General features: G+C 36.0%; 1 protein-coding gene across 3 annotated transcripts in view; it reads left to right on the top strand.

Moving 5' to 3' along the window:
• Positions 1-25,756, top strand: part of CTNND2 (catenin delta 2) — a 638,637-nt gene that overhangs the window by 65,385 nt on the left and 547,496 nt on the right. The window lies entirely within an intron of this gene.

Here is a 25,756-nt window from a genome sequence, read left to right as displayed (position 1 = left end):
ATCTGGAATTATGCTATCCTTACCTGACACTGAACACAATATGAAAACATCACAATTGTATTAGCTGGTGTTTACAGGGAAAGGAAAAAAAAAAAAAAAACACAGCTAAGAGATCCTTGGAAAATGGAATTATGGGGATTTTGGTTTGTCTTTTTGCATGCTAAGCAGTTTATGTAAGATCTCAGATGTCTTATATGATGGCTTCAGGCATATACCCTTGCTCTGAGAGAAACATGAAGTTAAATGTTCTTGACCATGACCTAGGATTTTTATAATTATTGGTTAAATGAAGGAACAGACTAGACCAGACAAATAGATAACTCTACCAGGATGTGATCTGTTCTAAATGTTCAGAATGGCCTGTGACTGAACAGCTACAAGAAAGATACAATGATTTGTACTTCAGAGGATTTCTTGGAATGTTGCCTGGCCCCTTGTAGATGTTTTAACTTAGAATTTATGGTTGAAAGAAACAAAAGTGTTGCTAAGTATCCTTTTTTCCTTAAATCAACCAACCAACAAAACATTTTTTTTCTCTAGTCTCTCTAAGATAAACATGCCTTGTTGTTGCACTAGGTGAACTTGAATCCAGCTAAATAGAGTAAATCAGTGTAATTTCTTAGAAAAAAAATTAAAATGTAAACTATATTATTCAAAGAGTGAATTCAAATGGATAAATATCTGAAACACCTGCACTGAATCAGTGGCCTCTGAGTAATAAAGACCCAACAGAATTTGCACAAAATTCTTTCTGTTCAGTGATAAAATATAACCGGTTTCCATAATCTGCTTTCTGTGATGCAAAAATTATTGTAATGTATGTTTGCATTGGTAATAATACTAAAATGCTCGTTTTTGGGATAATGGATTGTTCTGTTCATTCAGGTGGTAGTTATAGATGAAACAAGTTCTTGTATAGCTATATGATGCATACTTGCTTTAAAAACCAAACAAATAAGCTCAATAGCGGGAATGAAAAAACCCTGGAAGCACACCTCAAAAGAGCCTACATTTTATCCTTCTTTTTATCCTTGATCTCATTTTATCAGTAGCTCAGATCTCTTCCAAGAATATGCCTTCATGGGATTGCACACCACATTAGAAATGCAGAGAGAGAATGAAATAGACTCAAATGTAATCATTTCACTTTCTTGGCTCTTGCTGATTTTTTTAAGGTTGTGTGAATGATACTCTAACTTTTATTGGTAAGCCCTACCTAAGATCAGGTGAAATATTATAATTACAAAAGAGGGAACTTTTGCTTTTTATTACAGCAAAGACTATTTGATGTACCTTGAGGGGGAAATATTTTGAGGTTGAGTAATAGCATAATCCTTCATTAAAATGCATTTATTTTGCCCAGGAGTTGAGTGTCCGGCTCACAAAAATTTTGATACTTATGTTCTAATTCCTCCAAGGGTACTGCACACACCCAAATTTTTGTAGCTTTGGGCATAGTCTCACTTGGTCCTCAATTTTGTTTGTTTGGGATTTCTTTGTTGTTGTTGTTATTGTTTGTTTGGTGTCTTTTTGGTGGTGTTTTTTTTTGTTTGTTTGTTTGTTTTTGTTTTTTTGGTTTTTTGGGTTTTTTTGTTATTTGGGACATTTGGTAGTCTAGATTTTTTTTTTCCTCAATTTTTTCTTATTTATTAATTTAAACTCCCTTTCTTATTTTGAAGTGCAGCAGTACAGTAAAAAAACCTGGAAAAATCTTTTGCAGGAAATAGTTTCAGGAAATTAATTCAATCCAGGAAAGGAAAGCTAAGTTCTCCTGTCTTTCACTAAAAGTGTCCTTTTTCCTGAAAAAAAATTTCTGAAAACTTTCATTTTCAGAAAACTTATTTAGACAGTACTTTACCTGTAAAGCAAGATGTCCACTGTGAATAAGCATCCTTGCTAAACTGCTGCTGGAGATGATTAGCTTTTTCATTAAAGACTTGAAATGCATTCAGAATATCAGTCTAGCAGTCCTTGAGATCCACCTCTTGGTCTAGCACATAAAGGTAATATTTCTGTCTAGTTTATATCTTCCCATATATTTACAGAAATCAAGTTTTGTTTGTAATCTACCAGGGTTTTGGTAATTGATTTTAAACATAAGGGATTTTTTTCCAGTATGAAAGTGTTGTCTTGGTTCTCTTGCGGTGCACTTTCTTTGTACTATGGATATCAGAACTTAACACACTTATCATGTGTTTGTCTTTGGATTTATTAACTGTGTTTCCACTGTCATTTCAGTTCATGGGTGTCATCTGTGTTCTTTCCCACTGAGCAGAAAATTTCACATCTGTACATACCTGTGTATATAAATTCAATGTGTACCATGGGGATCCATTTTTGGAATATTTAAATGTACATAAAGACATGCCCTAAGAGAAGAACGCCAACATTACTACTGCTTTCAGCAGAGGAAAATTGTCCTTCCTTATTCTGTTCCTTATTTAATATAAAGTGTTATCTTGATAGACACATAATTGCTTTAATTATTTTATCAATGGAGCATTTACAGGGGGTATTCTTTTTATTCAGCCTACTTAATATTTTAAGAACAGTTCTTGGTAATTTCACTTGCAAAGTAAAATATAATCTGCTATCAGGGAAGAATTCTAAGTGGCATTTTAATTTGTGCATATCAACTTACCCAGCTATTCCTGGTTTTTATTGATTGATCTATTATATGGAACAGGTATGCTGTGCTGAGATTGCTCTGCATTGCAATTGCAGGTAGGGATTTAGGTCTGTATTCAGGGTTACCTCAGGGTATGAAGGCAGGCAGCCTCCACTATGAGAATATGTGAGGTGATCTGTCCTGGCTTTGGAGGGGTTAAAATTGCACATAATTCTTCCCGTGCTAGTAATTAAGGTATGTAAGTGCTTCTGTAAATCTGGCGTGCTCTCCCTTGCCTGTAATGTACCTCAGTCCTTCACATATTTAAGTTGACTGCTTACATCTGTAAGGTTTAAATCTATACAGTTTTTAGTAAAAGTAATAACATGCAAGTTTTGTACAGTGTTTCATTTGTGAACTGAGACTGCTAATTATGGTTATTACTACTCACATTGCTAGTCCCATTTTGTAAGTATGAAAAGTAATCCCCTCTTTGCAAGGGGTTTAGGTCTAAGTATAATTAAATTGTTTTTAAATGTCCATATCAGTATTCTGGCACCCAAATGAAGACACTGAAATCACTGAAATCAAATTGTGGGTGTCAACCTTATTCCAGTAATTTAATCTGAGAGAGTTCCAAATCCATATCCTAAATGAGACCCTGATTGTGTGCCAGTCTATATTCTGAATTGCTAGGGGGAAAAAAAGGCAAAAATGTGGTGCCAGTTAAGGCTATATTTCTCATTTTATTTGATTATAAATGAGAGAAACAATAGTCATTATATAATTCTGAAGAAAAATCTGTTTCCATAGATGAGGACATATACCTGTTCATAACTGTATGCATAATGAGATTTATAATATTTTTTATTCTTCAGAGCATTTATAGATTCTTAGATATATCTGTTCTCATTCCAGGTTATGAATTTTGAATAATTTTTCTGGATGTATCTTAGCTTTCCTGAACTACCTTTTAAAATTGAAGAAATCCTCATTTCAGCAAATATTCATAGCACCAAGAGATGGTCTTAAGGTCTCTGAGCATTTTACTGCATATTCTGTTTAAATAGCTAGCTAAAGCTACAGCTGAAGCATGTATTTTGAGCATATATTTTTCTACCCACTTTATGGGAGGGGGGAAATGGGGACTCTATTCATTCCTCTAACCTTAGTCCCTTATTTTTTTTTTTATGGAAATCAGACATGATTTTTAATGATTCTTTGGCTGATTTGTAGTATACAGTGAAATCTCTGAATCTTCCAAACAACACAGAAGTGCCCTTTTTCGTTCACTTTTTTCTTCCTAATGAATGAGTGATTTTTTTTTTTTTTCAGATTTTGGTCATTCACTGACCTTTTTTTGTTATGACAGTAGAAACCTTCTCAGCAATTAGTTAGTGTGAAGAGATCACTACCACAGCCATAAAGTGACATTTGACCTTGCCACAAAAAAATGAGGGTAGAGAGTAATAAATTCAGCAGCAAACATTTTCACAGTGATGGGATTTAATTTTTTTTTTTTATTCTAGTCTTTTTTGCAGACAGGTGCTTTGTCTGTCCTTGTGAACAAATTACTCAAAATAAATGACCTAATATTTTCTGATTTTTATTTTTTACTAGTTACAATAGATAACCTAATGAAAACATTTTAATACATAGAAGGATTTGCTCTTCAAGTGTCTTTTTATACTTTGTTTGCTCCATTTTTTATTCAGGTGCAGTCTAGTGGATAGCACTGAAGTGATGGGTTTTTAGCAAGGTAAATGAGATATTCTATTCTGGATTTTTCCGATTCTCTTTGATTTTGGTTTTGCATTTGGCTGGCAGCAATGAAGAATTCAGATAAACTTGTGGAATGACAAACCTGTGTTTGTAAAGGGCTGTCCTGTTCTTAAGCTGCATATATAATTTTTTCAGTATTTCCTTTCTCCCGTGGGAGATTTCTGTTTTTGGATGTTATCAGTCCAGATGGTTACAAGCATGAGACACAACCTTTAAAACTGATGTTTTCCAAGTGTTTCCCCTGCCTCCGCAGCTGTAGAAATTTCATTTTTTACTGATTCCTTTCCAGCCTTTGGTTGGTTTAGGCTGCTCTTGGAGATTTTTCCTGTGCTGTACATTAAACACTCTTTTCAAGCTCATTTGTATGGTGGTACCTTGCACAGAGGAATGCATGTGCTAAAGCATTACTAAGATATCTCTCCGTCTTCCAACTTATCTTACATTTGGCATTTTTAGAACTTTTAATAAAATCATCCCATGATAGTGACAGATTTGTTTTCTCAACAAGAGCTTCTAAACAAGGTATTATTTTTGGTCACCTAAAGATGAGTAGCTTAAATAACAAAATTTAAAACTAATATTTTTTGAAATCAGATAAAAGATAATTATTTAAATGAACTATTATGTAAAAACCTTACTAATTTCACACAGAAAAATAATTATCATTATACACTGTGACCACAAATATTAAATCCAGCATTATTTACACAGTTTAGAAAATTTGGTTTCTTGTGAAAAAGAAATTGACCATGAGAACAGACAGGAGGTGAATCAAGTTGCCAAGAGAGATTGGGCAGCCTCCTAACCCTGGGGATATTCCAGACCCAGATGGATGAAGCCATGAGCAACTTGGTCACATTTCATGGCTGACGCTGTTTGAGGAGGTTTGCTTGCATGATTTTCTGAGGTACTCTCCAACCTCATTTAGCCTTTGATTCTATGAAAAACAGTTGAAGTCACCTGCTGCTGCTGAAAGTGAAGTAGTTGTGTTGTAGCACTTACAGGTCTCTTTTAATCAGTCATACTTTGTATAAAGATAGTGAAAGAAACAAGATTTAATGCTTAGTGCAGGAAAACATTAATCCCTGAATGTTTAGATTTTTCTCATTGCCTTTTGATATCAAGATTGATAGCCCCAAAATGTTGAAGTATATCAGGCAAATACATGGAGTTTATTGATTCCCAGTTTCTGAAAGGATAGCTGGTCACAGGTGGTCATGGTTTGTCTTTGCAGATCTCTGGTGAAAAAATGTGTTCTGTATTTGAAACAAATAGGAATTGAGATATAGGTGGAGGAAGGTGATGGATTTCTATATATTAAGAAGAGATGTACTGAACTCAAAGAGCTTACTGCAGAATGATGTCCAGAAAAGGCCTGGAAGATCACTTGACTATTTGGTATGAATGGAGTTACATCCTGAGATCTTTAAATACTGTATTTAGCAATTCTTGTTTAGTTTTCCTTATGTGCAATGTTTACAGGTTACTTTTACTGGCCCTGCAGTCTACCACCAAGCCTTTCTCTTATAAACAGGATAGCAGTTGGATCTTGGGCTACAGAATATTTAGAATAGTGTAAAACTTTACTTAGTTTTCCTTGGCAAGAATGGCAATATGCATAATAGGTCTTTAAAACAAATGACTTCACATTCTTTTGTTTAAACATTTAAGGCCATCTGCAGAGGCAATGAAGTGTTTCCAGGGGTTTGATTGTGTGTTTTTGCTTTTTGTTTTTGTTGAACATGATTGCCTTTGTTTTTAGTACAATGATTACTGCTCTTAGTGTAGTGCTTGTGGTAGCCTTGGTCTGGTAGGGTAGAGAGTGACAGGAGAAAAACAATACATGCTGGGTTTTTTTATTTCTCCACGCTCTTCTCTTCACCCTGCCCCCCAACAGCTATTGGGACACTGGAAGATTTTTTTGAGTAGAAAAGAGGATAAGAAATCCCCATAACCCAAAAGCTGTCCTGTTTTCTTTTCCCTTGACAGTCTGGGAGATGCCAGCTGCTGCTGTGCACAAAGTGGTACATAGCCCCTTGTCTTGCTCCATCCCATAACTCTGGTGCTTGTGTGCTTTGGGAATGTGAAGGTACTTTTGTGTTTACTAGCAGACTACTGTGTATTTCTGAGCAAATAACCATAGAACTTCTAAGTTCTCAGAGGATAAATCTTGATGTCTAGTCTCAGTCTTAGCTCAGGCTTCACTTTTGACAGTTCCTATCAGTCTGTGTGTATACTTCTTAAGAGCCTTTATATTTATTGCACAATATAGAACCGCCAGAGGATTTTCAGAATGTTTTGCTATCTGAAGACATGAGATCAATCAAGTAGGGTAAGGTAATCTAGCAACTGTGTACTTCATTTAGCTTCTCAAGGTAATGAGCTGTCTAGCCTATTTGCTAGAAATGCCTGTTGTGGTTCCTAATATGCTGTCCTTTATCAGAGAAGAGAAAATAGTGTCTTCATATTTACATTTTGGATAAAGTTTTTGCTTTGCTCAGATGAGAAAATATTTGATAGTTTTTTGTTTAATATTAAAAAGAGTAAGACGCCACTGGTTAGGAAAAAAAAATGCACCTTTGTTCTAAAACCTTATTATTTCCATATAGTGTCATGCTTCTCAGAAGCTCTAGTTGGATTTCCCTAGCAGTTGTGCGAAAGGACTTTCAAGCTTCTTGTAAAACAACACAATGATTTTAAAATTTTTGTTTTTAATTTGGAGCATGTTAATGAGAGACATTAATGTCTTTCAGTTGGTGGAATTCCATGTTAAGTAATAAGAGTTATCTTTGGTGCATTGAGAAGAATTTAACTTTTTAAACACATAGGTGTTTAAAACTGAATGGCCAGAATACTTGAATCTAAGTACTAGAGAACAGGAAGTCTCTGTGTGGAAATTAATTATTTGCTTCTGTGGCTAAGTCTTGGATAGTGACATAAAAATTCTTGGACTATTCTTCATTCCATTACAATTCCTTGTGGGAAGTGAATTCAGCCCTGACATGAAAATGTGGGAGGCTACAACTTAGCAGGCATCTTACATTTCTTATTTCCATTCCCATTTGTCATTGTAAATATTACAGACCTACACTTTAGAGCCCCAGAAAAACTGAGCAAATAAAGGTTCTGCTGGAGTAGTAGATGTCTCTGGGCACTGATCTTTCCTTCCCTTCCCTAAACAAAATAAAACAAACAAATCAAACAATATAAATAAAAACCAAGAACATGAGAGCAGCCAATACCTTAGTCTGGAATGGGGTGGGCTGAGAACTGATGAAGAGGGGGAAGAAATACCTTTGGTTCCTAGAAAATCTGAACTTGAAAACCATGAAAACTGCATTTTCTTCAGTAGAGTGACTTGCTAGAAGAAACAATGGATTAGATATTTATAAACTTTTAAATATAGAATAAAGTGCAACTGTGTTTTTTTACCTCATACTTGATTCTAAATATTTAATACTTCATAAAAGTAAAGATACAAAAGATGTTATTCCTTGCTTCACTTTTTCATACACATTCTTACAGTTCTTTATCTGATGACTCTCTTTCAAAATAGGAAGTTATGTAAGAAAATACACATCTTCACATGTGTGAAGGAAGAGAGATGTGATGGCAGGTGGGAAACCCCATTATTTCAGCTTAATGTCTTAGGGTTGACACACATTTCTGTGAGCATCCATTGCAGTGTCTTTGTGCACTCACTGCCCAAGGGTATGGGGCAAATCATGGAAGGGCATTTCAAGATTACTCCAGCTGGTGAGGAGGTTGAGGGCTTTGGGAAGCAGGTGTGCTGAGCATCAGGAGTTGGCTGCTAGAGTGACCAGAAGGTTCTGGGTGAATTTCCAGAGAGACAGGGTGGGTGGCAGTGTCTGTGCATGAGGTCACTGGAGACGAGAGGATTCAGACACAAGATACAGGGCAGACTACTGAGAATGTCAGGTCAGTTACTGGAGAGTTGCACAGCATGGTTTTCCCACTAGTGGACCTTCATCCTGGTCTTCTAGTGGTGAACAGGGTGAAGCTGCTGGCAATGTTTGTGTTTCCAGCTGACAATTTACTGCTCTGAGAAGCAAGTGAGATAGCCGTGCTGCTGCCTGTACATGTCAGCATGATGTTTTCATAATCATATGAATGAATTTCATGGAATCATTTAGGTTAGAAAAGACCTCTAAGATCACCAAGTCCAACACTTAACCCAGCACTGCCAAGTTCTCCACTAAACCGTGTCTCTCAGTGCCACATTAACACATCTGCTAAATACCAAGGATGGTGACTCCTCCACTTCCCTGACTAGCCTGTGCCAATTCATGACAACCCTTTCAGTGAAGAAATTTTCCCAAGTATCCAAACTACACATCCCCTGCTGCAACTTAAGGCCATTTCCTCTTGCCCTGTTCCTTGTGACATGGGAGAAGAGTCTGACACCTGAACCAAGCACAGATTCTCGTGGTAGCTACTTGACCTTTCTTTGCAGGGCTGATTTCTCTTCCGCTGTTCCTTTCTCATTTTTGTGTAATTAGTTTTATAGCTGGAATCTGACAGTTGTCTGCATGGTATCTGGTCACATCCCATTTTTTTCTCCCTATTCCACACTTCATGCTAACTCCATTTTTGTTGTGAGGGGAGAGTAAAATATCTGTTTGTTTTGCTCTGTCTTCTCTGATGTACGATATTGCCGCTTGAGGTCTCTATCTCATTGAACGTGCTCAAAATACATGGTTTTGTCTCTGGTCCTGTCCTTTGGAAGTGCTGAGCAGAATTTACAGCAAATTTATCAATTCATATGAAAATGAGTTCATCCAAACTGTCTATCAAGTAAAAGACTTTTTATTTTTTCTTCTTAAATGCAACAGTATCACAAATACGTTTGTTGCTCGCCTGTTATGTGGAACATTAGAATCAAAGTTTCTGGTTATCACATTGCAGATATCCAAGACAGTAAAGCTGATTGTAATTGAAAGCATATTTATATTAAGCAGCAAATATGCTCATTTTTAATATAAAGAAAAGTGATCATTAGAAAAAAGAATTTCATTTCTTTTGAACAGAATGAAATGTAAGTTTAATTTTCAGAACATTGCCTGGGGCAATGGTTTGACATTTTCTTGAAACCAATCTGATTAATTCTCAGAATTATGCTGAGAAATGTCACTTACTGTAGAAAATACCTTTCTAAGAAGTGAACCTCAGAAAAGAAAATAATTTTTTTTTCTTTTTCTTTACCAATTACTGTGTGCATTTTAGTTGCAAGGGCAACAGCTCTACTTGTGTATTGAACTTGGTTTTATATGATTATAGAATCAATTCAGAATCTAAGTGGGAAATGATATGGATTGAACCAAGCCCATTGTGCTATTTTTGTGAAGGTGCCCTTATAGAGAAGGTGTAAAGGTTTTTCAGTTTAAATTTCAAAACTCTTCTGCTGTAATTTTTATAACATGAAGTTAAGAGTTGATTGTGCAAAATCTCCCTTAAATGAAACAGACTTTTTCATCTGAATTAGTGGCAAAGATACACTGCATTGCTCAGACATGGCTTTTGAACGAATGAATAAATATAGGATTGCACACTATACAGGACAGGCTAATAGAAGTATTTAGCTTATATAGTCATCCAGGACTATGAAGATTTCAGTAGACTTACTGGATCCTATTGGACAGTGAAATGATATTTAAATTGGATATTGAAACTAGTGTGGTTAAACAGCTGGTAAGTTTTCCTGGGCCAAAAGCCAAATTTTGATGATCAGATTTCATCTAGTGCAAAGTTTAAGTTTTCTGCCAAGGGTACCATTTTCACATCTGAATCACGATTTGTGGTTGTTGTATAGAGCAAGGCCAGCAGAATGTACTGTCTGGGGAAAAGATCTTTTTCAGTACTGTAGAAGGTTTTAATAACTAGGTTTCTTAATTACGAATATATATATATAAAATAAAGACTGTAAATATTTTAAAAACTTGGTAGTGCTTTTGATGCTTATTATTTAAATTCCACCCTGTATGATTTTTTAAAATTAAAAAACCAGTGGGGATTTGGACCTCCTCACTAGTTGACTCAGTACTGCAATTTACTGTCTATTTCAATACAACTTGCTTTCTAATTATTGAACTTTTTACAATGACAATGAAGTTGATCTAGCTGTATTTTTGTGCAATGTTTAATGTCATTGTAAAAAAATGATATTTTCAGGGCACTACATTCTATCCATTAATAGGAGAATACAAAGCAAGTTATTTGAAGACAGAGAAAAGAAGATGAATTTGTGTGGTATGCAACATGCAGTTTACAGCAAAGAACAGGAAAATAAAGGGAGCACCTCCAAAATTGTTTGAACAGCTTTAAGCTTACGTTGAAGGGAGCTCAACCTTGCACTATGTTTGTTGATAACATTGATTTAAATGTTCATATGTTAATGCATATGTTAATAGTTGGATATATAAGCTGATGTAACTAAAATCCATTCTGACCCCTGTTATCTGAAATGCCCATGTCTTTACCATTTAAAAGGAAAAAAAAAATATTTTTGTTGTTCACTTTGTAACAGTGGCCAGTATGTTTTTTTTTTCTTCTTCCTTTTCTTTAACTCCCAGGTTTACAGACAGGGAAATGGATAAGAGAAAAGAAAATGTTATTCACTCAAGGTGAATTAAGGTGGTTAGTGAAAGGATCCAAGTGTCTGTAGTCCCAGCCATATGACCTTCCTTATTCTTAATAAAATTCTCTTTCAAGCAATGTTAGTTTTAATTAAATAGAACTAGTCCTATCTCAAAGCTTCATTAAGGTATCGTTAAGAAACTAGGGAGATGAGAAAAGGATGCCAGAGTTCCTTCAGCAGGACCTTAAAGTCTCTTTCTAAACCATAATGCAATTTCATATTCCAGTTTATTTAATCATTAAGGACACTGGTTTCTTTTGAACCCTTCTGAAATACAAAAATGCTGGTTGTATTCTAAAGGAGCCTTCTAAATTATACAGGAAAATTGTCCATACATTCATCTCACCTTAAACATTTTTGGGGTCTGGAGATAACAAAACAGCCTTAATTTTGAGGGGAAAATTGCTTAATTTAATACTTGATACCTGGGAAAAACCACACAAGTTGTGACTGAAGTGTCTCTAGTTGGAAGTTAGCATCATGGGAATCTCATGAGGTCCAACAAGACCAAGTGCAAGGTGCTGCTCCTGGATCAGGGCAACCCCTGGTACCAACCCAGGCTGGAGGATGAACAGATCAGGGCAGCCCTGACCAGAAGGATTGGGGGTGCTGGTGGGTGAGAGGCTGGACATGACCCAGCCATGTGCACTCACAGCCCAGAAACCAAAAGTGTCCTGGGCTGCATCCAGAGCAGCATGGCCAACAGGGGAGAGAGGGGATTCTGCTCCTCTGCTCTCTGGTGAGACCCCATCTGCAGGGCTGCACCCAGCTCTGGGGGTCCCAGCACAGGAAAGACAGGGAACTGTTGAAGCGAGTCCAGAGGAGGCTACTGAGATGGTCAGAGAGATGGAGCACCTCTCCTGTGAGGAAAGGCTGAGAATTAGGGTTGTTTGATCTGGAGGAGAAGGCTCTGGGAAAACCTTATAGAAGACTTCCAGTATCTAAAGGAGGGCTACAAGAAAGCCAAAGAAGGACTTTTTACAAGGACATGTAGTGATGGGACAAGGGGGAATGGCATCAAGCTGGAGGAGGGTAGATTTAGATTAGATACTAGGAAGAAATTCTTTGTAAGAAGGGTGGTGAAACACTGGAATGTAATGTTAAGTGAAGCTTTGAATTTCCCATCCCTCACAGTGTTCAAGGCCAAATTAGATGGGACTTTGAGAAAACTAGTTTAACAGCAGAAGGGTTGGAATTAAATGACTTTTAACGTCCCTTCCAACTGAAACCATTCTCTGATTCAATAATTTGTGACAACTAGAAAATAGTATTTTTTCAGATGCTCTCTTTTGATACTAAAATATTATTACTATCATCCTGAAATCAGGTTTGTCTTTATGTGATATTCTATTGTGCATGAGACTTTTTTGTTTCAGCATAATAAAGTTCAGAGTTTTAGGTTTTCATCCTGTATTAGGGATTTGTAGAGAGGTCAGAGAATTACATGACTGTGGAAACACGTCTCTTCAAGGAGGAAGAGGAAAAAACATAATGTTGTAATAATGTTTAAAACCAAGAGGCTGAAAATTGTTGACTTTTCCTTAGAGGTGAACTGCAGCACCACATGTGAGCAATTTAAAGCAGTCTCTTTAATTACACAGTGTTTTGAAATTTGCAGCATATGCTTGTGTGTTGGGATGACTAATTGACGTCCACTCCGTTTTCACAACACTCTCAAGAGCAGAAACTGCATTCCAACATGGTAGCTTCTTTTTTTTAAAGTAATAGTAACAATTATTGAGTAGCACCTCCTGTAATGGTACAGGTGCTAAGAGGAAATGGCAATGTGGCCATTAAGCAGGCATTTTGCCCTGAATTCATATATTTAAAATTGCTTGCTGTCCCTGTGAAGTTTATAAAGTTAAAGCTGTCTCCTTAATTTATTTTCAATTTGTTTTTCCAGCTGACTTTAATCATCTGAGAGGTAGAGGACAGAGAATGTTTCTTGAAAGAACATTGGTTTGTTTATTTGGTTTGTATTGTTTTTCTCTGGAGACAGAGAACAGCCAGTGTTATCTTTCTTCAGCAGTCTCACCAATATGCCTTATTCCTGGCCAGTTCCTTCCCTCTTCCTAGAGGGGATCAAACAGCTTTCATCCTCTTCAGCTCACTGCTTGCGCTATCTGCAGAGCTCTTGTTTTGAGGCATTTCTTTTATGTCTTTGGTAATCTGGGGCCTAAGGAATTGGCCTTGTTGCTTTGCAGCACCAATGAATTGAGCCAGGGACTAAGTAAGGACTTGCAGTTCAAATCCAAGAATGGTTGTGGTAAACTGTACATTGATTAAAAAAAAAAAAAAAAACAAAAAAAAAACCCACTTTTTTTTTTAGCATTTCCTCCCAACACTATGCTTTAGGAAGAAATTACTCAATTAACTGTATGTTTTTTTCTTCCCTTTTGCTTTTCTTTGTTGTCCTTGCATTTTTCCCTTTCTTATTTCTGAATCTGCAAGTTGGCTGCATTTAAGCAATACTTTTCCCTCTTTATTTTGTTACTCACTCTAAAGATAGGATATACATTTGTTACATGTACAAGAAAAACCTCCTGAAGTGACATGGAATGATTTAACTCTCACCAAGAATGACACTTGCACACAACATGTGCTCTATTTGCCTTGCAAGCATGAGCTGTGTTCTGAGCAGCCTTCAGCTGTGTTTAAAGTACACATTGCACTGTGATTTCTGGATGCAGCCACACGCTCTCTTTTTCTAGTCAGGAAATGTGCAAAAATTAGAAATCTGTGTATTTCAAAAAGTGCAAAAATTATTTTGGACTTTCTCCATATGTTTTAGAATTTAGGCTCGTTTGGACTCAGCATTCAAAATGAATCAGATTCATATCATCAGATTCCCTGTAGCCTGACTATAGGGAGCTACTAATGCAGGCAAAGAGTGAGCTCTTACTTAGGCTTCCATTTAGTTTCACTTGATCTGATCCCTTCAGGAAGAGATTTCATCAGCTTCATTGCTCTCTAGGTAGAAACATGAAGTCCTTAGTGGTAGGCTGAAAACTGGGCTACAGTATGATTAGAAAATGAAGTGGAAACTTACAGTGACCCAGTCGACCATAGGATATTCATAATATGAAAGCCCAGGATGTCAGCTTTTTTATGACTGGAAAGTTTTTTCCAAAGAACATGTAATTCATTCATCCAGGTGAGTTTAGCACCTGGCATGACACAGGAGAAAACCTTAATACGCCTAGGTCTTACCTCTTAAATTCACTGATATTTTGCTACTGAAAGTAATTTGCTTTACATTGTTGTACTGAGAAAAACACACTTGCAGTGTTCACCCCATCCTTCTGGTTCTAGTAGAGAACATGTGCCCCAATGCCTTTTGAAAACTTGCACAGCTCTTATTTTAAGACCAGTATCCCTATGGTTTTCATAGTATTTTTTTTCCTGAAAGTAGATATAGGAGGAAAGTAAATCTGCCAGCATGTTGATTAAAGGAGCAATGTAGCCTCTGATAACCATCCCCTCACAGTTATTTTCCTGGTGACCTGCTTTTCTTACTGAGGAATTCAAGTGTGGTCCTACAGCTTCTGAAGAGCAAAGTGCTGCCTGTCAACATGTTTGTGGGATTTGGGACACCAATACCGCAGTTTTTCAAACCACTATTTTCTTAACCCATAGTTGTCCAGATGAGATGTCCCACTCATTTGAAAGTGAGGGACACTCCTTTCTCATAGTAGTCCTTTCTCATAGTGTCCTTCTTTCTGTGGAACAGTGAAATTCAAAGATCTTTGTACTAATTAATATGTACCTATTTGAATTTATCCACTGCACAGAAAGAAGCAGTCTGCAAGGAAGGGCTCCCATGAATCTGTGTTGCATAAGGGTCACAGGATGTGGATTACTATATAATGAGTTCTTTAAAGTAAATATGTAGGTGTGTATGCATTTGTATGCACAAATAAACATGGCTGTAATATGTAGGGTGTATTTGCAGATATGTATTTTCAGGCTTTTTAAACTGAAAATCCTCTGAAAACACAGCCTCGCCCTTCCTTAGACACCTTTTTTGTCTCTTAGTCTATTTTTACACTTCATAGTATTTGTCTCTTAGTTACTGTATTTTTATGCTTGCTAGTATTTCCAGAAACAAGCTATATATCTGCTCAGCACCCACACCTGTGTACTGTATTCAGTTTTGATTTCTGCTATACAAAAAAAGTGTGCACAAACTGGAGAGAATCCACAGAAGGGCCACAAATATGATCAAAGAACCAGGAAGCGTGCCATGTGAGGAAAGGCCAAGGGAACTGGGTTTGTTTAGCCTGGAGAAAAGAAGGCTTATCACTATGTTCCACTATTTAAAGGCTGGCTAAAAAGAATATGGAGACTCCATTTTTACCAGGAATCACATGGAAAAGATGAGGGGTAATGCATCCAAGTTTCTCCGTGGAGATTCTGGTTGAACATAAGAGGAAACTTTTTCAAAATGAAAACAATACCCATTGGAATAATCTCCCTAGGGAAGTGGTGGATTCCCCAATGACAAACACTTACAAGAGCCATCTGGACAGAGTGCTGGGCCATCTTGACTAGACTGTGCTTTTGCCAGGAAAGGTTGGGCCAGATTATCCTTGAGGTCTCTTCCAACCTGGTATTTTAATATTCTAAGTACAAAGCTGAAGCGATGAAAAAAGAAGGAATATTTCTCATTATGTTGTTCCATCTTTTAACAGATAAAGGGATGCTTTCATAGTTTTCTTCTAAAGCATTAGCTGTACAATTCCCTTAAGATTTTCTACCATCAGAAATTCAAAGGTAACACTGACAGCTGTGATGGCAAGACTGAGGTGTTGATCTGCAGATTATGATATTTTAGTTATTTTCAGTCTAACTCTTAAAAAAAGTTAGACAAAATAGTATTGGACATATATATTTGAATAATAGTTATGAAAAATTATTCTTCATCTCCAGTTAAGGTTTTGCTTAAAGTCTTAAAGTATTTCCATTTCTGATGGGAAACTTTGTAAAAGATAAGGAACTTTGGGGAAGTTTTAAGATTTCTTAATGCTTCAGCAGTGAACAAAGACTTGTTATCAAATGTCTTCCACTGCTGCAATAGCTTTGAAAAAAAAATTGTATTTAATGTAGTTCTTAAAATATTAAATAGTCATAGTCAGTGTTTGACCTTATGCAAAAGTATGAAAAATTATAATAAAGGATCTACTTTAGCTGATTATGCTGCTCTCATTCATGCATGGAGTTTAATTGACTTCAACAGTGCTTCTCATCGAAGTCTTCTTCAACTTCAGCTGAGCAGTACCAAACAGATGATATTATTAATTTAAAATAATTTCCCTACGTGTGTTACTTAAAAAAAGAAAAAATGGACAACCAAACAAACCAAATTTAACTTATTTTTCCTTTAACTTTATTTAAGCTTCTGTATTTTCACTGAAGTAATCATAGTTCCTGAAAAGCATAAACAGAAAAAGAAAGTAATATGGAGGCATTTCATTAATGTGGTGTTAGCTGTTCAAGTTGGATTTTAAAGCTTCTTTCTTGGGATCTATGAAAGAAACCACTGCTGTGTTATGTATACCATATTTTATTGTGTATTTCTATATAATTAAATTTTAAAAGGGGAAGTTAATTTTTCAGATCTAATTTTACATAATAAATTGATCAAACTACTTGGCTAGTGAATAGAAGTATCTCACCTTATTTAATCATCTAAATGTGTGTATTTGTTGTAGATGAAGTACAGTTACTGTGATTCTTTAATTTACATGTACTTAAATTAAAAAGGCACACCAATTTGCTAGTGGTATGAACTGGAAAAAAAAGAGATGTCCTTAGGTTTCCAAAACCTGACTTATGGGTATAGTGATCATCTCAAGGAGTTCTATACAAAATTGCTTGGTTTTTTTGTCACGCATTTTCCGTTTAAGTCAGGGGAAGTTGTATAGCTAAAACCACACTGAATTCATTGTAAATCTAGGGCATGCTTAAAGGGCATTTCATCTGAGCAAAGAAATCATTGCTTTGACTGTGCTATGTTAAGTGAGCGATGGAAGTGAATAGCTTTTAGTTTATTGCTCATTTGAAAGCTAGAGGGAAAAATGGCCTTTGTCTACCTGCCAAGCTCTTCCCCTCCCCTGCCCAGACTTCCTAAAAATGCTTATTTAAAAGCTGGCATACGTTACCCTTCCTTTCTTTCAGGAAAGGAAGGGTATCTTTTTCTATTTTTTTTAACAGCATTTTTGTTTCTTCCTTTTCCGTAATAAATTTTATGTCTTTTTAAAATGTAGTAAGTAAAAAGCTAATGTGACTTGAAAACAAGCCCCAAAGAAAGAGTCACTTATTGATAATTTGATACTTAATTCAAAGTCTAATCACTAATGTACTCTTTATTTGCTCAGTTTTCCTCTGTACAATGATAAATGAACCTGTTATGTTTCTTTAGGAAAATTTTAGAAGTCCTACCTCTATGTATATACTACAATGACATCTTATTGCAGATGAAATAAAATTGACATAATGTTGAAATCCAGTAATTGCAGCTTGTAGCAAATTTGTCATCTGCATATATGTTGGTATTACACCTTATTATTATATAATTTAAAAAGGAAAATGAAATTATGAAGTCTTTTTTTACCTTAAACAATAGTGCTTTTAATGCATTAATTAGGCTATGTTTGCTCTAAGACCAGCAAAAGAACAGAAAATATCAGTTGTTTTCATGGTAGAATATAAATAAAATGAACTTTTCTTAATATAAGTGATAATGAACTTATTGTGATTTTGCATTTATTCTACTTTTTATCTTCTCATTTATTTGGGAATTTTTCAGCTCCTGGCAACACCATAGATATCAAGTAGGCAGTTCTTGGATATTTTCTTGAGAAGTTTGTTTTTATAGAAGAGAAAAAAAATTTGATTTTTTCCTTCAAAGCTGTGCTATGATAAAGCATTTTCCATACTCAGGGGTTCCACTTAAGGGTATAGCTAAAAACCTGAAATATTGCCAGGTCCTGCAACTCATTGCAAGAACAAATGAAAACAGTTCCTGAACAGTGTGTCTTTCTAGGTGATGTTGTGAACATATCCATTTATATTTTGCCTTTGTAAGACAGTGTTACTTCCTTAGAGTTTTAAATAGCTTTTATGTTTGCTCGAGTGACTGCTGATACCAGAAACAAAGTTAAGAAACAGTTTCCCAGGAAGAGAAAAGGAAATCAGTTTAGAAAAATTCAATCTCTCTTTGAACTGGATTCAGATTTCATTAGTGGGTGTGAAACTGAAAAGGAGGTACTCCTGATGATATTAATAAGCACAAGCTGAAGGGAACAAACTCTGCAGAAGTTAAACTTTGGGGTGGGTTTAGTAATGAGTTCCCAAGCTATGCTTTCTCTTTGCTGCACTGTGTTTGCTGGATTTTGAGAAAATCAAGTAATTAAGTATTCCCACTATTTGAAACACTTTCCTAAGTTAAATATGTCCCTATTACTGAAGTGGTTTTATAAAAAGAGAAGAGTCTGGGTTTGGCTAACATATCACCTCTTCTCTCAATATTTTTACTTTGAGGGTTCTCTCACCTAAGCTCTGATGTCATTTTAGTTATTGTAGTCTTTTATTCTTCTCCATCTAAATTAAAACAACCCCTTAATAAACATTCAAATTCCAAGGGTATAAAATTAGCAGGCTGTACTGTTTGTGATGGCTATCACAAAAAATGCTGACCTGCAAAAAAGAATGTTGTAGCAACATAATGATTCCAGATAAATGTCATTAAAATATGAAACATTTATCAAAAACAAATATCAGGCCTCAGCTGATGTGCATATGTATCCAAAAAAATTATTTCATCAGGAGCATGGAAGGTGCTTATTTTTGCTTTGAGGTAAAACATGTTAGGATGATGATTCATTAAGCACCTTAGGAGGATATATAGGAGAGATAGTTTCTCTTTTTGTCTTCATGATTAAAGAAGCTGAAATTCTTTTCTAAAGCTTTGTGGTTGCCAGACCCAGGAGGGACCATTGGTTTCTCTGGGCAGTGCAGCCTTGTGATGCCAGTACAAAGGTGATGGGAGAATTTTGATACTTGTGTAGACTCTCAATCATGCTTCAAGTGCATTGTGCGTATGGCAAAAGACTTACCTATCATAAAAGTATAGGTCTTCCATAGAAATTTCCATCCTCTGCTGGCAGCCAAACTGAGAGGAAAATGAGGTGGTAGTGCAGGATTGGCAGTTTTCATCAAAGTCAAAGGTCTGATTAAAAGCTGGAAGTTTGTGGCTTATAAACCACTGTGAAAATATTTCATCATTAATAGGCATTACAAATTACAGATGGAATTAATAGTGATATTCTTGGTTGAAAATAAATTATTGTATTATTCCTGGTAATTTCATAATCTGATCAATTGGATTTAAGGGGAAAAGACCTTTCTTCATAATGTGACTTAATTATCTTTGACACCATGTCTATGTTATAGAAAAGACATTTTTAGGGAAGGACTGTCTTAGCAAAACAGCTTTGTTTCCTATTAGTTTACTTAAGTGTTTTCAGAGATATCTTTCCTGCACTTCAAAGTAAACTTAAAAAAATAGAATGTTAAGAGTTTTACAGGCCATTATGTCAGAATACTGTCTGTACGAATTACTTCACATGATCCAGTTTGCAGCAACATTTCCCTCTGTTTCAAAAGAATTATAATTTACAATTACAGTATATGTTTGATTTCCATAAGGTTTTGTTGGACAATATTGCCATATAAAATTAGGTCTTGAAGTTCATTTTTTGAATCTTTTTATCTCTTTTTAAACAGAACTCAGAAATTACTACCTTAATTGTCTTGGCTTATACAAAACAGGAAAAAGTAAAACTTGTTTATTATGCAGTTTAGCTATTTTAATCTTTAGTGTGGTTTATGGAGGATGGAGGTGTTTGGTTTTGATTTTTTTGTTTGTGTTTGGTTCAGGATTTTTTTAGTGTGTTTTTTTTTGGTGTTTGGTTTTTGTGCTAGTTTTGTTTATGGTTTGTTTTTATTTTCCAGACAGTGGAATTGTTTTGCAAATAATTTATGTTTTTCCTTGGAGGCAGTATTTAATTTAGATGAAGTACTTTTCTAGAAGTAACCATGCTTCTCTCCTATTTCAATCTGTGATGTAAAATGTAAGTAGATAACTAGATCTTTGGGAAACATTTCATAAGAGTTAATATCTCATAAGGTGATGTGGGCTGGATATGTTTAGAAAATTACAGACACTACACTATTAGTGTAAACTTCTCAGTGTTACACATTTGAGGTGTTAATACTTCCTGTAAAAAGAGAAAAATTAGGATACTGCCCACATTGCCTACAGCTTGAAGTATGGGGACGTGAGTAGCATCTGTTCAGTGAATGTTACTTCAGGATGTCATGGCCTCTAGTCAGAAGGAAACCCAGGGAAGAGAAGTCTTGTGATTCATTCCGATTATAGCCAAGTTTGCTCTTAATTTAATTTCTGCCAGTAGCAAACCCCAGAGATAGGTAGCATCTGCCAAGAATTCCCTCCTTCTTGGTGCATAAAACAAGAATGCTTGGAACCCATCAAACTTTGTGTGATTGGGTTAGAGAAAGGTAGACAGCGAGTCTTCAAAAAGGCATTGCATCCAGGGAATTGCCAGTTAGACTGACTGCCCAGCACTGGGCATTTCACACAGAATATTGCCAGCTGCCACAGAGCAGCAGTACAGCCTAAAACATGTATTGTGCTTTCACCTCCCACCTAATACCATATTATGGAAAGTACGATGCAGGTTTTTACACCTTGCCACGCTGGAACATTTCACTGACTTCTGTGTGTACCAAAAATACAAACAAACAAAAAAGTCATCCACAACTTACTGATATTATGCAGTTTTTTATATTTTGCTATTAAAAAAAAAATTGATCTAGGCTGGAAAAATTCAGTTTCCTGTCAGTGTTTTCACACTCCAAACAACAAATCTCTGTCAGACCCTCTTCTCAAATGTATGAGAAAATTTTTGAAATTCCAGGCCCTTGAAGAATAACCACCAAGGATTGAGTGATGCTTGTTTTTTCATCCACTGCCTTCCTTCTCAAGGTAGAGGAGACAGATTTGGCTTTAGCAAGCAGAGGAAAAAATATCAGTTATAAAAGCAGTATGTGGAAGCTTTCAAGAGCAGTGAATCAATATCCTGATATTTCCTAAGTTTTTCTTATGTTTGGTCAATGATTTTTGTTGTAAATTTGGCTGTATTCTATTAGTATTCAAAGTGCCTTATAAAACACTTCTAAATTTAAAACTTTTGACCTTAATGTTATATGTAGATATGAGTTTGGACTACTTGTTCTTTCCTCTGTAGTAACAAAACTGGTAGTCTAACTGGTAGTGATAATTGCTTTACTAAGTTGACTTTAAATAGTGTTGCTATTTCTTCATTTGCCATAGAAATGTTATCTTCCCAAATAGCACCCAAAATATTTCTAAAATGGCAGATACAATTTAGTTTAAAAGCCACAGTATTTGATGCTTCTGTAGTTAAGGAGGCTGTGAGTAGTGCATGATAAGCGGAACTTAAATTCCTTGACATTTAAGATTAAAAAAATGGAAATATCATTATCAGTGTTGTGCTCTTTCAGTAAACAGGATACACTGGAATTTGGTATCTAGACTTTATCCTATGATCAGCTTAGACAGGCTTGAAAATTTTTTTTGGTCGTTGTTACTCTGTGCCCTACCCTTCTTTTGGGAAAACTTTTAAACTTCTCCCTGTTGATGATTAGTGCTTTCTGTGAGAAGCTGGGTAAGTCCTCAGCAGTTAGTGCAGTTAGAAGAGGAAAAGCTTTTCCTTCTGCAGAGCCTAGGAGATTTGGTTCCACAGAAAACAGGAAGCTGCCTTGCAGCAAGTTGGTGAGCTCATAAGAAGAAAAGAGCACTCCCTAGGCCTTGTAAGAAAAACCAGGCACAGTGTGAATTTTCTTGCTTTGAGATTTGGCTCAGACAAATGACACTAAGTTGTTTTCTTTTGTCTTGTCTGCTTGCTTTCTTTGCTCCTCAAGATTGCCTGTCAGAACATCCCGCACCAAGGGACTCCTGGCAACTTCTGCCCTTTTTCCAAAACTCCATGCCTTGCTTTTACTTCTCTTTCTTGTCCCTTCAGAATCTTCATTCACTGTGTTCCGATTCCTCTAAGTCACAGTCTAGCACATAATCTCAGTGTGTACTCTGGCAGGACTGCTGTGATATCAACTGCTGTTCTCCTGCAGAGGAAGATACCAAAAATGTAAATTCATTAAGTTAAGCAAGCAAGCAAGATTTTGAATAAATGAGTCTATGCAAAGTGGGTTGAATGACTGTTGATTTAGTGTTACAATGTGGATTTTTTGTGGTCGTGACTTTCTTTTATTGATCATTCACTTTTGGGACAAGGGTAGTCACCGAACAAAGAATATATTTGAACAACCTTTGCATGTGATTAATGTGTGCTTGGAATATTTTGAAATGAAGTGCTTCAATATCTACCCATACCAAGTATTATTTTTAGAGCCTGTGTTAAAATTGCCTTAAGCTTGCTGATATATAAATTTTAAGGAAATAGTGAAAAAGAAGACAAAACAATGAAAATTAGCTGATCTTGAGTAAGTACTATATAATATGCAGTTCACTTGTGCTGAATATTGTTTTCAGAGTCATCATGGAAGTCTGAATGATGCAGATGTTACAATTACAATGTCTGTAACATCATGGTCAGCCCATCTTCCTTCCATACTCTTACCTATTGAAAGAATTAGTGTGATATAAATCAACAATCAGGATGGCTTCTGGGACCTCGACTTGATGACCCCTGTGGGTCCCTTCCAACTCAGCTCATTCTGTGATTCCGCAATTCTGCGAAAAGTAGAGAACTTCTGAGTCTAGGAGTGGCAAGAGTAGAAAGGCATCTGGAATAGTATTTGCAGTATGCCTCAAACCTAGGGAAAAGCTTTTCCTTAAACAGGGGAAAGCTTTGGTGGAGCCAAAGCTTCCGTCTAAAGCTTTGACAGAAAGAGAATTCTATTCTATTCATTCTATTTTTGGAGTAAGGTTCAAATTTCTGTAATTCTTGTATTACAGGAACGTCTGTTTACACATTTTTCGTCAGTAACATGTGCTTTTAGAGGGACTCCCATCTGCTCTAAGACTTTTTTACAACTGCTGTCTTTACATGGAAGTGATCAATAACTTTATTACTGAGTTTACTTTTAAGAGCACCACCGATAAAACTACTTGTAACAACCCTCTTCTTATAAGATATTAAAATATTATTGAGCATGATCAACTGGCATCCTATATTTTAGCAGTTCATTTAATGTTTATGTGCAAGAATATATATAATGTGCATCTAAAGCACTCAGCAGTCTCATTTATTGAGAGCATTTGTTTCCAGACAGGAAAAATAATTATGCTTTTCCTAATAGGGAAAAATCCTTCTTTCTCAATTCATTGTCTTGAAAATTGGCAAAATTTTGTGTTCTTCTGCATGTATTTCAGCTCTGAGTGTCTTCCCTTTCCTCCCATATAAGCTGAACAGACATACTACAGTACATTTTTAAGCATAATTCTGTTATGATTTGCTAGCGGGTGAACTACTTCTAACACTCTTTCCTGTTTCTCTTCTGTGTCTGCATTTTATTCACCCTCATATAGAGTAACTCAGAAGGAAAACTATTCTTGCTACTAGATATTTCTTGTGGGTGATACTGCATGCTCCTCTTTTTGTTCTTATTTTCTGTGTTTTTTCTGACTGTCCAGAGAGTTCTTTGAAGTAACTTACTTAACGTACATCTTGCTTACTTAACATATATTTTATGGATTGTTTACTTTTTTTAAAAATTTTATTTGCTTATCTTTTTCATCAGCAGTGTTTCCAAAAGTTCCTATGCTAAAACTGGTAGAGTTCTACTTGTGGCAGAATGTGAACTGTTGTGCTGGGCTGGTGAAGAGTAGTTCTTCAGTTCTTTGTCAATGTTTTTTTTTTCTCCCACCCTTTAGCATTTGTCTCATATTGAAAGTTACTTCAGCATTCCACTGCATTCCCTGTCATGCAGGGAGAATGAGGTTTGAAGTGCTGCTGTTGTCATCATCCATATGTGTTTCATGGGGTGTGGCAAGGTGGGCTGTCCTGGAGGATCCCATGTCACTAAGCTGACTGTGTTTTAGACTATCCAGGGGAGAAACACTAGACCGTGTGGGGAATTTACTTCTTGAAAAACACTTAAACAAAACTCATAAATCCACAATCTGAAATACTTGAAGCAGGCTTCCCTCATATGCTCCCATGCTTAAGAAAAAGAGCATTATAAGAAATCCTCAGAGCCTAAGCAGTCCCTATAGATATACCGCCTCCTTTTGTCTCCTTTGTGTTTTGGAAAACAATACATTTTCACCTTCTGTTTCCTTTTCTTTTTGTTCCTTTATCTTTTGGAAAACAATACATTTTCACCTTCTGTTTCTTTTGTTACCTAATTTTTTTTTCTTTTTCCTTGGTAATTCAAGAGCTTGGATATGCATCAAATTAGAAAATGCTGGTTTTCTCTTGTGGCTTTCTTAGTGCTACTCTGTAACCATGAGGCTTGGTATGACATTCGTTTGGTATTTGGTTTTAAAATGTAGCTAGTCCTAAAAGAGTGCATTCTAGATTAAGTTTATTCAGCATATAAAGTTCTTCCATTGGAGTATTGCAGTGCCCAGATGATCGAAGGTGGCAGAGAGCCATCAGTAGCAAGGATTAGCTTTGAACGGTGATGAAATTCTTGTACGCCAAGAGGAGTGGAAACAGCTGCCTTCTTTCCATACCTTGTCTCAACTAAAACACAGGAGCTGGAAAGAGAGAGCTAGCTCCTGAAACTAGAGCACAGGCTGTTGAATTTTAAATTTTAAGAAAAAGATTACTAGAGAGGGCAAAGGTTGGAGTGCTTGTCTGCTACCTGAAGGTATGAATATAATTCAAAAATTGTTGTGCGCTGAGAGGTATATGTTCAGGATAAATGCTAGGAAAAATACTTGCCTTTGCGGAAAGCTGTAAGTCCATAATTTGGGGTCTTTTTGTACAGCAGAGGTTATAGCTCAGAGAAGGAAGAGGGTCACGTTGTCATAGAATCATAGGATGGTTTGGGTTGAAAGGAACCTTAAAGATCATCCAGTTCCAATCCCCTGCCAGGGGCAGGGACACCTTGCTTAGAGCTTCATCCAGCTTGGCCTTGAACATCTAGAGGGAAGGGGCATCCACAGCTTCTCTGGACAACCTGTTCCAGTGCCTCACCACCCTCACTGTAAAGAATTTCTTCCTAATATCTAATCTAAATCTCCCCTCTTTCCTTGTAAAACTGTTGCCTTTTTTCAATACCTACAGAAATTGCTGTAAGGCCTACCTCCCTCTTTATTAAAAGCCTTTCAATAATGCATGACTGCAGAAAGGTTTTCCTTGAGCCTTCTCCTTTCTCGGCTGAACCACACCAATTCTCTCAGCACTTCTTCATAGGGAAGTTGCTCATGATCACAGTATTTGACAAATTTTGGATGCTAATGATCTTGTAAAATGATTTTATTTCCTCAAATAGTGAATGAAATAGGCTGATCAACTATACTAAGTTTAATTTCATTTTTACAATTATTATAGCAACAAAATCTATAATCACACACAATTTAAATATATATTTATTTAAATTAAAGCATTTTAGACATATTTTAAAAATAAATATAC

Source organism: Anomalospiza imberbis, chromosome 1, assembly GCF_031753505.1.
Source record: "Anomalospiza imberbis isolate Cuckoo-Finch-1a 21T00152 chromosome 1, ASM3175350v1, whole genome shotgun sequence".
NCBI lineage: Eukaryota > Metazoa > Chordata > Aves > Passeriformes > Viduidae > Anomalospiza > Anomalospiza imberbis.
Note: the sequence above shows the minus strand (reverse complement) of the source record. Positions and strands in the feature narration are given on the sequence as shown.